The sequence below is a fragment of the Ovis canadensis genome, chromosome 19 (genome assembly GCF_042477335.2).
Source record: "Ovis canadensis isolate MfBH-ARS-UI-01 breed Bighorn chromosome 19, ARS-UI_OviCan_v2, whole genome shotgun sequence".
Lineage (NCBI taxonomy): Eukaryota > Metazoa > Chordata > Mammalia > Artiodactyla > Bovidae > Ovis > Ovis canadensis.
This window is the reverse complement of record NC_091263.1, coordinates 69,799,352-69,812,471: the sequence shown is the minus strand read 5'-3', so window position 1 is coordinate 69,812,471 and position 13,120 is coordinate 69,799,352. Positions and strand designations below refer to the sequence as shown.

The 13,120-nt window shown below is 51.5% G+C and overlaps 2 protein-coding genes across 3 annotated transcripts in view; both read right to left on the bottom strand.

Moving 5' to 3' along the window:
- HRH1 (histamine receptor H1) overlaps positions 1-13,120 on the bottom strand; it is a 108,856-nt gene that overhangs the window by 37,320 nt on the left and 58,416 nt on the right. The window contains exon 1 of one of the 2 annotated variants that reach the window (XM_069560932.1): positions 11,106-11,255. The exons of the other annotated variant lie outside the window; for it this stretch is intronic. The gene's annotated coding sequence lies outside the window, so the exon portion shown is untranslated. Of the gene's footprint in view, positions 1-11,105; positions 11,256-13,120 lie in introns of those variants that run through there. 2 annotated transcript variants of the gene reach the window in all.
- ATG7 (autophagy related 7) overlaps positions 1-13,120 on the bottom strand; it is a 388,924-nt gene that overhangs the window by 317,475 nt on the left and 58,329 nt on the right. The window lies entirely within an intron of this gene.

Here is a 13,120-nt window from a genome sequence, read left to right as displayed (position 1 = left end):
TCCCAAACTGGAGATGACGTAAAGGTCCACTGAAAAGGGATCAGTTTCGTGGTAGGTCCCTGCCACTGAACCCCAGGCATACAGTTGTGGTGAGAGTCTTTGATGACATAAAAAGCTGCCTCTGCTCTTCCCTTGAGTTAGCAAAAAAAGGCTACAGAACAGCATAGGAAGGCTGAATCCTTTTTGTTTTTTTAAGATAACTATTTGTTTACAGGAGATGCTCTCTTAATTAGCATAACTAATTCACTGGATTAACCAAAATCCTTCCCTCCTTCTTGTAAGACAGTGATCCAGCATCTCTAGTTTCGCCCCTTCTGTTCCCAGCCACTGTGTTGTACGCACTAAGAGTTAGCTCTGTTTCCAAACTGTGTGTTCTGATTGTATCCATTGTACATCAACTAGCAAATTACATTCAACACAAGAAGGTGAAATATGAGTGCAGGAAGATTGTCTCTATGAGAACCAAGTTGAATGCTTGGTGAAGACTCATGAAGCCTTTTGAGGGGTGGATGAGACAACTGGAAAACTCTGGAGATGTGAGCTCTTTAAGGAGTCCTGCCTCTCTGACTTGGGTTTCCCTGGTGGTGCTGGTGGTAAAGAGCCTGCTTGCCAATGGGGGAGACGTAAGACGCAGGTTCGACCCCTGGATGGGGAAGATCCCCCTGGAGGAGGGCATGGCAACCCACTTCAGTAGTACGGCCTGGAGAATCCCAAGGACAGAGGAGCCTGGTGGGCCACGGTCGATAGGGTGGCAAAGAGTCAGGCACGACTGAAGTAACTTAGCATGCGTGGACTTCTCTGAGTTACCATCCTGGGGCACCACTTCCTGTCTCCTTTGCAGCCCTGAATACCTGCAGCACTCCACGTGAGTTACTAGCCACATCGCACTCACCAACTGTGCAGGCTCAAGAAATTATTTTCTTCTGCTTTAAACCCTCAGGTCAGTGAATAATAGGTATACACACAGCTCATTCCTGCAGTGGCAAAGCTGTGGCGTTTGACCTACGATTCTCCTCCTTAACCCCATGCAGACATTACTAATCAGTCACCAGATTCCTTTCTGCTAAGCTCACTCTATTGTCTCAGAAATCTTCTCTGGGCAGCCGTAAAAAAATCAACTGGAATTGACATTTGAGATGAAACCTCCAACATCCCTTAAGTTATGGAAATTTTCTTCTTTTCAGTCGAGTAGAGTTGGCTCAGTAGTAAAGAACTCCTCTTGCCTGCAGTGCAGGAGACGCAAGAGATACAGGTTCAATGCCTGAGTTGGGAAGATCCTCTGGAGGAGAAAATGGCAACCCACTCCAGTGTTCTTGCCTGGGAAATCCCATGGACAGAGGAGCCTGGCGGGCTGTAGTCCATGGGGTCACGATTTAGTGACTAAACAACAACAACAAAGAAAATGAAACTATGCCAAGGGGCCAAAGTCCCGGCCACCGGGCCCGGGGCCTGAAGACGCTGCGTTGTACAGAGTAAGTGCTCAGCGTTCAGCGGATGGACGGCAGATGCTAGTCCTCCTGCTTTCTGAAGTTAACAATTTAGTCCTTCCCCCTCACATCTTCCTTCTTGGCTTCCCTTTACAGATGTATTTTTAATTTCTTCTCAATCTACAACACAGCACGGTAGCCCTGTACCCAGAAATCTCACCATAACCAATAGGTGTCTTAGGGAGGTGAGAACTCATTCAAGGTTATTTACAGGTAACACCTGGCAGAAATAAAAACACCTGATACATCTGGCATCCCCATAGAAGGGTTGTGAGGAGCCAAAAGGCAAGGCCAAGGGATTGCTTTACTGACTGCAAAGCCCTCTGCCCCAAAAAGGGGACCGGAAATCAGATTTTATCTTAGTTCGATTGTTGCAATAACTGGTTTCTCTTGCAGGGAGAAAAAAAATGCTTCCACATCCTTATTCTGCTTCTCCCCACCCTCCCCATGTTTCACAGTCCCCAGAGTTTACGAAGCATGCCTAACTAGTCCCTGAACTTCCTCCCTCTGCTTCTTCCCTCTCATTGCCCCATCTTTTGTACCATCATTCCACAAACTCAGTACCGACCTGCTCAGAACCTGTCTAGCCCAGAGTCCTGCCAACCCCGTGAGAAGCCTTTCCTGATTCCAGCCACCTGGGTGGAGCCACTGCCATCTCTCAACACGATGGCCCTTTGCAAACCTCTTTCATTTTCGTTAGCACCTTCCATTTTACTCTGATGGTCTAAATAAGAAGAGTCTAAGGTAGGTCAGAATTCACTGAGGACTTTGAGTGTGCTAGTAACCATGCAAGGCTCTGACATGCACTGTCCCCTTTAACACGTAAAGCCCCATGACAAGTTCATTTCACAGGCCTGGTCCCTGAGGCTCAGAATGCTACGGAGCTTCAGCTCACACAGCTGGTAAGGAATAGAGGCAGGCATTCATTCATTCAATCCACCAATCATTACTTACTAAGGGCCTACAATACACTTAACATGTATTAGATGTTGGGAAAATAGCAGTAACCAAGGCACAGCTCCTATCTACAGGGAGCTATCATTCTCGTGGGGGGAGAGAGGTTCAAAAAAAAAAAAAAAAAGGAAGTGAATAAATACTATATAAAGACTTGCCGGGTCGAACAGTTGTAAACAGTCCACCTGCTAATGCCGCAGATGCAGCTTCCATCTCTGGGTTGGGAAGATCCCCTGGAGAAGGAAACAGCAACCCACTCCAGTATTCTAGCCTGGGAAGTCCCATGGGCAGAGGAGCCTACAGTACAAGGGGTCGCAGAGGGTCAGACACGACTGAGCAAGTTATCTCTACATCAACATCTAAGCACACACACAACATGGAAACTCTGTACATGCTCGGAGGAAAACGGGGTTAGTGATGGCTGGGGTGAATGCTATTTTATTCAGGATGGTCAGGGTAATGTGGTGATTTCTGAGCAGAGACCTAAAGGAAGTGAGGAAAGGAGTGTCACAGAGATCTGGGGGGAAAGAGCGTTACAGGAGGAAGAAGCAGCCTGTGCCAAGGTCCTGGGGTGGATGCACCCTTGGCATGTTCAACAAACATGATGCACCCTTGGCATGTTCAACAAACATGAGGGGTACTACGGAGGTTAGTAGACCAGGGAGGTTAGCACAGCTGGCGCTGAATGAGAGGCAGAGGAGGTTAGAGAGGTGACCGGGACTAGATCGCCAATGGCCTTGCTGACGCGGGAGGGACTCTGGCTCTGACTGCAAGCCAGATGGGAAGCTACTGGAGAATGGTTCGAGGAACACATGCTCTAATGAGTATGATACACAGCAGATGGATGAATGTCATTCAGTCACTAAGCCGTGTCCGACTTTGCAACCCCATAGATTGCAGCACGCCAGGCTTCCCTGTCCTTCACTATCTCCCAGAGTTTCTTCAAACTCAAGCCCATTGAGTTGATGATGCCATCCAACCATCTCGACCTCTGTCATCCCCTTCTCTTCCTGCCATCAATCTTCCCCAGCATCAGGGTCTTTTCCATTGAGTCGGCTCTTCCATTCAGGTGGCCAAAGTATTGGAGCTTCAGCTTTGGCATCAGCCCTTCTGATGAATATTCAGGGTGGATTTCCTTAAGGATGGACTGGTTGGATCTCCTTGCTGTCCAAGGGACTCTCAAGAGTCTTCTCCAGTGCCACAGTTCAAAAGCATCAATTCTTTGGCGCAGGGATGCATGAATGGATGTCAAAAGGTACTTGGAAATGTTTTCTCATTAAAACTAGCAGGATGGCAGCCAGACAGTCTGAAAGCAGTCCCGGAAAGGGCAGATCTGAGCTAACGAGGATGGGTACTGATTAAGAGGAGCATGACCGTCCCCTCTGTTGCCAGAAGTCTACGTGTCTCCCCTACAGCCTAGGACTGGGCTCTGTCATGGCCCCAGTAAATCCACTAGCTGAACTCAATAAAAAGTAAATTTCCAAGTCCTGTCCCGGGGGAGGTTTCAGCCTGTCCCTGAAAATGTGTCCTTTTCTCATACAAGGCAGTGAGAAAAAAAAAAAGCCAACTTCTGCAATGACTCACCAGAGAGAAATGACAATTGTGTTCAGGATGGAAAGAATCCATTGGAAAGTGACACATTTGCCTCCAGAATACATATATCAGGCTTTTTCTTTTTTTCTTCTCATTTGAAGGATGACAGAGGCTTTTCACCCACTTCCTCACCGCATGAGGATATTGGAGCTTCAGTTTCAGCATCAGTGCTTCGAATGGGTATTTGGGGCTGACTTTCCTTAGGATGGACTGGTTGGATCTGCCTGCCGTCCAAGGGACTCTCAAGGACAATCCAGACTGCAACTGTTCTTCTGATCAGTGGCCCCACTCAACTGTGTGTCGGTGTGTGCAAAGTCCCTTCAGTCGTGTCCGATTCTTTGCAACCCCGTAGACTGTAGCCCACCAGGCTCCTCTGTCCATGGGATTCTCCAGGCAAGAATACTGGAGTGGGTGACCTTGCCCTCCTCCAGGGGATCTTCCCGACTTAGGGATCGAACCCACATCTCTTTGGCAGGTGGGTTCCTTACCACTAGCCCCACCTGGGAAGTCCCCCTACTCATCCACTGTCCCCTAACTTTGCAGGGTGTGTGAACCACTGGAGAGCTTGTTGAAGGCAGATTCCAGGGGCCTGCATGTAGCAGGTCTAGGACAGGGCTGGAAGCTACGTTTTAAATAAGGAATCCCAGAGAATTCTGCCATTGGTGGTCTAAGAATCACCACCCTGAATGACAGAGGTAGTGTTGAAAACCCAATCTTTCCGCATTTAAGCCTATAGGACATGGTGGCCCCCAATCCTTCCCAGACCGTGAACAGATCACTTGGGCTCCTGACAGGGCCGTGAACCCTCCTGGGCAAATCACGACAGAAGAGAATCCTGAAATCACAGTCCGTGCCGATGTTCACCTAAATCCTCTGCACACACCACCCTGGCATGAGCTGCCCTGGGCTTGCTCTCTGGTCCTGCCCGGGAAAGCCTGAGTCCTGGGCTTCGCAGCTGCCTCGGGTGCAGCCAGGACTGGAGAGGCTGCCAGACCTTGCCATAATCACAAAGGGTAACAAAAGGCCTAGCTGTGATGATGAAATCCTGCCTCATTTCTCAATTTGTCACATTTACATGTTGACAATAGGTACTCCCCTAACAGCTGGAAATAGTAAAAGAGCTCAGCGTGCACTGTTAACATTCGCTGGAGCAGGAGCCCAGACACAGCTCCTGGCTGCACCCCTTCCACGTGGCTCAACAAGCTGGTTTGAGGGCCCTGTGCCCTGCCTCCTTTGGGCCCAACATTGCTAATTAAAGTCATCTCATGGTGCATGCCACCTCCTTCCAGTCTCTGCTCAGATGCCACGTCCCTTGTTGTGCATGCGAAACGGCTTCTGTCGTGTCTGACTTTTTGCAACCTCATAGGTTGTAGCCCACCAGGCGCCTCTGTCCATGGGATTCTGGAGCCGAGACTACTGGAGTGGACTGCCATGCCCTCCTCCAGGGAATCTTCCGTACCCAGGGATCAAGCCTGAATATGTTGCATTGGCAGGCGGGTTCTTTACTGTAAGCACCACCTGGGAAGCCTGTTTTGTGTGTTTTAAATCACTGGTCTCCAACCTTTTGGACACCAGGGATCGGTTTTGGGGAAGACAATTTTTCCACAGACTTGGGTGGTGGTGGTGGGGAGGATGGTTTCGGGCTGATTCAAGCTCATTCCATTCATTGCACACTTTATGCCTATTTTGCGGCAATTTCAGGCTCTTCAGCCTTGACTTTAAGGGTAGGGTTCGCGCCCCTATGAGAGTCTAACGCCACCACTGATCTAACAGGAGGCAGAGCTGATAGCAATGCAGGCAATGGGGAGCGGCTATAAATGCGGACGAATGCCGACCGGTGGCTCCAGGGCTTGGTGAGCCCTGGTGGAGATAACTCCCCTCCCCAACCCCTCTCTTGTTATCTCTAACTCTAAGCCTGCTTGGCTTTCCTTCATAGCACCCAGCTCTCCGGCAGGGGTTCCTGACTCACCCTCTTCCCACACTTGCCCAGCAAGCGCAAGCAGTCAGTGCTGAACGAGGTTCACTTGTAGAGACGCTCCGCAATTTTCGCGCCTCTTCTCACAACTGCTCTAGGAGAGAGGCCTTTGGATTATCCCTCCTCTATTTCACAGATGAAGAAACCAAGGCTCAGAGAGGTCAAGAGTCTTGTCCAAGGTCACACAGCAGGGAAGTGGAGAAGCTCAGACTCCAGGCCAGGTCCATCTGATTCTTGAACCCATGACCCCAAACCTCTAGTTAGTTCTGACTTGGCCTGGCCTTTGATGCTCAGCATGATCTGGCCTCCTTGGAAGAAAAGCTATGATAAATCTGGACGTCGTATTAAAAAGCAGAGACATCACTTCGCCAACAAAGGTCTATCTAGTTAAAGCTTTGGTTTTTTTTTGTAGTCATGAATGGATATGAGGGTTGGACCATAAAGAAGGCTGAGGGCCAAAGAATTGATGCTTTTGAATTGTGGTACTGGAGAAGACTTTTGAGAGTCCCTTGGACAGCAAAGAGACAAATCCAGGTCAATTGTAAAGGAAATTCAACCCTCGGTATTCATTGCAAGGACTGATGATGAAGCTGAAGGTCCAATACTTTGGCCACCTGATGCGAAGACCTACTCATTGGAAAAGACCCTGATGCTGGGAAAGATTGAAGGCAGAAGGAGAAGGGGACGACAGAGGATGACATGGTGGGATGGCATCACCGAGTTGATGGACGAGAATTTGAGCACACACCAGGAGATAGTGAAGGACAGGAAAGCCTGGCATGCTGTGGTCCATGGGGTTGCAGAGTCAGACACGACTAAGGGAGTGAACGAGAATGACCTGGCCTCTACCTATGCTTCTTGCCTCCCCTCCCACGGTGCTCCCCACCCATCATCCATCCCTGGTCCCTACACTTCAATGCACCCCAGTACCTCACACCTGCAAGCCAGTGCCCCTGCTGCTCCCTCATTGCTTTCCGCTGCAAGACTGCAGAGACTTCCACGCTTCCTTCAACTCTCAAGGCAAGTGTTCGCTCCGCTGAGGCCCCTGCTTCCCTTGACTCCGCCCTGGGAAGACAAAGGCCTTCTCCACAGTCTCTTTCACGCCACTCCCCTGAGTTCCCTCCACCGCCACACTTCCTCCTGGCCTGTCATTGTCTGTCCCCTGCCTGTCCCTGTGTGTGTGCTCGCTGAGGCTAAAGATAGTGGTCTCTCCATCCCAGGTGCTGGGCGCAGCACCTGGCACACAGCACGCACTTGGGAACCACAGGGCAGCTTGCCTAGAGGGCTCACAAAGAAGGCCAGGAGTCAGACAGACATGGTCGGAGCTCCAGCTCTTCCCTGTACCAGCTGTGTGTCCTCAGGCAAGTCACTCCACTTCTCTGAGCCTCAGTTTCTATATAAGTAAACTGTTGTGAGAATGTGGTAACATAATTAAAGGTAAAGAGCTCGCCACAACTATTAGCTCTAATAATGATGATGTCAGTTGAATCATTTATTTATAAATAAGTGCATCTGGCCACAGGTGGCGGGGCCGTAGACTAAGTGATGGTGGAGGGGCGGGGGTCAGGTGACAGAAAAAAGTCCTGGCTGGAAGGCCAAGTTTGACATCCAGAATGGGAAAACAGCCAACCAACAGGTGGCTACCCATGCAAAGAAGCAGGTATTGGTTGTTCCTGTGCCTCACAGACAGGTGGACCACAGGGCAGGGCATCCAGGACCTGGAGAAAGTCTAACTCCACGACAGCAACAATAAGAGATCTCGGAACCTAGGGTCTGGGTCAGAACTACCCACACAGAATCTGGGGACCTGGCAGAACCAGTGGAAATGCCCAACATGAATGGGCTGGGTGCTTACCAAGCGCTTTCCATGCATTATCTCATTTCATCTTCACAGCAGCCTTATAAGCTGATGCTATCAGCATTTCGCTTCACAGAGGAGGACGCTGAGGCCCAGAGAGGTTAAGAAACTTGCCCAAAGACACACAGCCAATGAGTGGAAGAGTGGGATTTGAACCCAGGTGGTCTGGTTCCAGAGAACTGCCTCAGCCCCTCCTGGCCCACATCAGGAGGCCAGGGCAGAGCTAGCAGGTGGGGGTCATGGGGCTCAGAGGGGAGGAAGGTTGCAGGAGCCCTGAAGTGGGTGACCCCTACACCAGGGGTCACGAGCCCGGGGCAGTTTCTGCACACCGCGGGTTATCTCGCTGCACAGGAAGCACTTCCCCTCGGAGCCCAGCCAAGGGCAGCGTGGGGGGTTCCAGCACGCACACTTCCCCTACCCTCAGACCTACCAACAGAGCAGAGAGAAACTGATAAGAGTCCTACGTCACGGGCGAAAATGCCTCCAAATTGCCTTCTTCGTGAACTGTACAAATTTGCATCTTAATGAGACTTGATGGAATACAATGACCAGACCCCAAGTTTTCTCTCTCTGATTCAAGCAAGGATGCTGCTGAGACGGACCAGAAGCTAAAACCTGCGGCTGAGGAGAGCCTGTCCAGGTTTTCCCTGCAGGAAATCTCGCACCTGGAAAAGGGGGGTCAAGGTGCTGGGCGGGGGCGCTGGCAGCTTCATGGGTCCAGGCCCGAGCTGGGGTTTGAGGAGGCCTGGGCTGTGGATCGGGGCTGCCCAGCTCCACCTCTGACCAGCAGTGTGACCTGCCCTCTGTGACCCTCAGTTTTCCCACATGTAAACAGGATGGGTGGCTCAGGGGAGCAGACGAGATCACACGCATGACCGTCTGGCACACGGCGTGTTCTCTTTCTCCAGGCCCTCTCCACACGCACCTCTGAGACCTTGGAAAACTCTAAGCTCCTTCTTGCTTCAAGGGCTTTGAAGTGCTGTTCCCTCCGCTCAGATCACCTGGCCCCTCCCTCTGCCTGGGTAACACCTACTCATGCTTCCCACCTCAGTTCAAACACTGCTTCCTCCAGGAAGCCTTCCCCAGCCTAGACTAAACTCTTCTAACAACATTTACCTGCAGGGAGATGTCATCAGGGCCCCCTCCCCTCCTAGACACTGAGCTCCATGAGCGTGGGGAACACGTTCATTGTGTTCTCCGTTGTATCTCCAGCACAGGCTCAGGGTTCATCCTGTGGTAGGCCCTTAATTCATACTCGTGTAAATGGATGAGTGGATACATCTCGCTGAGCCTCAGTGAGTGCACCTGTCAAATGGGAATCATGACGCCATCCTCCTCACGGTGTTATGAAATGATTAAACGATTTCTGGCATGCAGTAGGTCCTCGAGAGACCATCTCCCCACCCTCCCATTCCTCTGATCAAGGAAGAGGCAGAACAGGAGTGGAGCTGGCTGCAAGAGTGGCCGCACCCTGGGTAGGGGGGCAGGGAGCCCTGAGTGGCCAACACTGCCAAGGTTCGGGCTGCTGAAAGCTTAGAAATGATCTGGTTAATTGGCTCCCAAACAAAGGCTCTTTTAGAAATCTTTTCTGCATGAAATAATTCCATCCACCACCAAAGTCCAGGGATTAAGAGAGACTCTACTTTCCGAGCTTTGAATGGCTCAAAGGCACACTTGGTGTGTTCCATCGCAGTCTCATGGTGAGAGCACAGAGCCGAGCCACCGTGTCAAGGCAAATCCAGCAGAGACGGAGGCGGCCTGGGCGGCAAGTAAACGATTTCCTCTGACTTCCCGAAATGTTAACAACAGCCCTGAGCGCAGGGGCCCCCGTCTGCAACCACCGTGTGACTACCTGAAGGGGACACGCCTCCGCTCTGGTTTTTCCAGGACAAGCTCCCTGTGGGCAGCTCAGGGGACTCAGGACAAAGTCTACGTAGGAGAGCTTTCTTCCCCAGGTCGGTTCCCTCTCTTGGGGACAGTGATGGCCTGGTGACATCTTCAATTTACAGATGACCCTTAACCAACAAAGCCTGAGGTTGCATTGAATTTTTTTTTTTAAGCCTGTTTCTCAGAAGCCCGAATCAGACATTAGGTCCTTACAAGCCTCTGGAGAAAACCCCACCCCCACCCCAGCAAAGTGCCCTGTATCCTGCCTCCTCTGGCGGGCTCCTCTCCCACGTGGAATTCCACCCTTCCCCTGCCCTCCACCATCTCCCCTGCCCGCCTGCCTGGTCTGTGCTGTGCTTAGTTGCTCAGTGTGTCCAACTCTTCGCGACCCCATGGACTGCAGCCCTCCAGGCTCCTCTGTCCATGGCATTCTCCAGGCAAGAACACTGGAGTGGGTTGCCATGCCCTCCTCCAGGGAGTCTTCCTCACCCAGGGATCGAACCCACATCTCCTGGGTCTCCTGCACTGGTGGGTGGGTCTTTTACCACTGGGGTTGGGGGAGGCCCTCAGTATATAACCCTATCTATCAAGTAAGTACTTTCTTCCCTAGACCTTGAGAATCCCGGTGGATACAAATGTGTCTAAGTCCCTGGGTTACACAGCCCAGCACATGGCAGGCCCTCAGTATACAATGCTATCAAGTTATGGACCCTCTTTGAGCTGGAGATCTAGCCCAGCCTTCCCATTTTACAGACAAAGAAGCTGAGCCTCAGAGCCAGGAGACAATTCCTCAGCCCAACAGACGGCTTTAGGGGAGACCTCCTCTCCCTTATGAGCTGGGAAGTAGCAATATTAATATTAATCCACCCATCTTTCCACGGAGAAGGCAATGGCAACCCACTCTAGTGTTCTTGCCTGGAGAATCCTAGGGACAGGGGAGCCTGGTGGGCTGCCGACTATGGGGTCACACAGGGTCGGACACGACTGAAGCGACTTAGCAGCAGCAGCAGCAGCATCTTTTCACTTCGAGTCCAGTGCTTTTTCAAGCACCTACTATGTGCAAGGTACCACACGGGGCTACAGAAATGATGAGCGTCAAGCCACAGGGAGAGAATATGCAAGCAGGGATCGTGGAGACACACAGACAAGAACCCGGAGGAGGGAGAGAGGAGGCTTTGTGGAGAAGCGGCACCCGAGCTTTGTACAAAGAGCTCACGGACCATCAGAGCTGGAGCTGGAGCCCACATCCCTGCTGCGCTGTCCACCTGCTCTCAGACTGCACTGTGCCTCCAGCACGTGGTGTAACTGTTGGGCTGACTTAGGCTAAAAGGAACAGAAAACCCCAACTCACTTGGCGGAAGTGATAAGTGTCTTCTCCCTCTAGCAAGAAGTCCTGAGTCAGGACAGCTCCGGGGTTGGTGAGCTCCGCTCTTCGAGGATGTCATCAAGGACTCCTTTGCCACCTTTTGGCTCTGCTGTGCCCAGTGTCTCTAAGGAGTGTGCTCAGATCACTTCCTGGTTATGAGACAGAGGCCCAGGCCCAGAGGTCACACCCAGGCATGACAACATCCTGCTCTCTAACTTTCTTCCCTAAGATCAAGGAATCTTTCCTAGAAACACATGGACTCCAGCCCCACCAACTTTCCTAACGTCTCAAGCCCTAATGTCTCACTACCGAGTAAATTGCCAACAATGGGGGTAGATTTCCCAGGAGTGGCTGAGTTAAGAACAGGGTCACCTTCCCTGAGGGTTAGTTACTCAAAAAATGAGGGTTCTACCTGCCAGGAACCAGGGGGCTGACTGCCAATTGTGATTATGACACTTACCGACCACAGTGACTGTGTGTCGGGTTCCTTATCTGGGGATCATCAGAAACGGAGCAAACAATGGTGGCAGGTCTTCAGCCAGGCACTGTCTTGGATCCACAGAAGCACCTAACAATTATGCCTGGGTCCCTGCCATGGGCCTGGCTCCGTGCCAGGCAGGGGGGGTTGTGATGGGCCAGATAGACAGTTCTGTGCCCAGGAGGGGAACAGACACATGAACGGGCAGTTACCACGCAGCAAGACGAGTGCTATGGTGGTGAACGGGACAGCCACGGATGCCGGGGAAGTGGCTCACTCTGCCCAAGACAGGAAGGCTGTAAGCAGAGAAGGCTTCCTGGAGGAGGCATAGTCCAAACCGTGACCTGAAGGAAAAGTGAGAGTTACCCAGGCAGGCAAATGTGGGTGAGAGGAAATGTGGGCACTGAAGGCAGAGGGAAGAGCATATGCAAAGGCCCTGAGGTGAATGACTCTGAGTGTCCCCTAGGGCTGGCGGGATGCTTCACGAATAAGCACAGGGTCTGGAAGTCACCAGTAAGCGGGAACAGGACTGCAGGCAAGCTGCTGAGACTTCAGTGCCTGAACTATTTCAGGGGTAATAATGTCAAAACAGATCTCATAGGGTGGGTGTGAGGCTCAAATATCTTGCCTTTATAACCATCACACCACTGTCCAGTATTGTAATTATCTTATTATGAGGCTTGGATCCTACAGTGAAGAGCTGACAGCAGAGGCGTGTGGGGGGCTGGCCTTCTCCTCGGGACCCTCCGGGCAGGTGGCCTGGGCTTCCGCCACCGCATATGTGGCCACCAGCCACATGTGCCTGGGGAGACCTTGACTGGGGTGGGTCTGAGTTGAGAGCTGCTGTAAGTTGGAGAGCATACACTGGAGTTTGAAGAATTAATCCTTCCTCCCTGGCCACCATGTAAAATGGCTCATTCAAATTTCTTTATGTTGATTCCATGCTGAAATGATAAGATTAGGAGTATACTGAGTTAGATAAAATGTGTTATTGAAATGAATGGCATTTCTTTTTCCTTTTTAAAACGTGGCTACCAGAGAGGCTTCCCAGGTGGCACTAGTGGTAAGCAACTCGTCTGCCAACACAGGAGACTTAAGAGACACAGGTTCGATCCCTGGGTCAGGAAGATCCCCTGGAGGAGGGCATGGAGACCCACTCCAGGATTCTTGCCTGGAGAATCCCATAGACATGGGAGCCTGGCAGGCTTCAGTTCAGAGGGTCACACAGAGTCAGACACGACTGAAGCAGCTTAGCATGCAGCACCAGATGTGTGCCGTCACATGTGTGGTTCAAGTAGATTTCTATAATATCAGATGGTGCTGGGCTAGGCATGACATCCCACTGCAGATGTAAAGAAACAGAAGTACAGGCCCATTCAACGACCCCGCCTGGTCTGTGGCTAAGAGGATGCAGCGGGGACAGGGATCCAGCGCCAGCTCCATGACCTTCGCTCATCGGCTCACGCTGCTCTCTGCACGAGCCCCTCCTCTGACTGCAGGGAGCTCACTTAGTGTCGCTCAT